The sequence below is a fragment of the Penaeus monodon genome, chromosome 33, assembly GCF_015228065.2.
Source record: "Penaeus monodon isolate SGIC_2016 chromosome 33, NSTDA_Pmon_1, whole genome shotgun sequence".
Classification (NCBI taxonomy): domain Eukaryota; kingdom Metazoa; phylum Arthropoda; class Malacostraca; order Decapoda; family Penaeidae; genus Penaeus; species Penaeus monodon.
Window position 1 is genome coordinate 33042488 of NC_051418.1, and position 338 is coordinate 33042825.

The 338-nt window shown below is 47.6% G+C and overlaps 1 protein-coding gene across 1 annotated transcript in view; it reads left to right on the top strand.

Annotated features, from left to right (window-relative positions):
• The window catches only part of LOC119594342, a 65880-nt gene that overhangs the window by 358 nt on the left and 65184 nt on the right, over nucleotides 1-338 (top strand). The gene's annotated exons all lie outside the window — the stretch shown is intronic.

Consider the following 338-nt stretch of genomic DNA (forward strand, 5'->3'; position numbering starts at 1 on the left):
ACATAAGACGAGGGAAAAAGAGTAGGATAAAGGAGGGAACGAAGGGGAAGAATAATAAGAGGGAAAGGGAGATGGGATAAAGAGAGGGAGAGAGGAGAAGGGGAAGGAAAATAAAAAGAAGGGGAAAAGGTGAGATTGGATAAACAGACGGGGAAGGGGAAAAAAGAAGGGAGATGAGAGAAAGGCGGAGGAAAAGGGGATGGGAAAACTGAAGAGGGGGGGGGGAGGGGAGAGACAAACGATGGGGGAAAGAAGAAAAGATAAAGGAGGAGAACGAAATCAGGGAAGGGGAAATGAAGAGGGGAAAAGAGATAAGGGACAAAGGAGGGAGCAAAGGC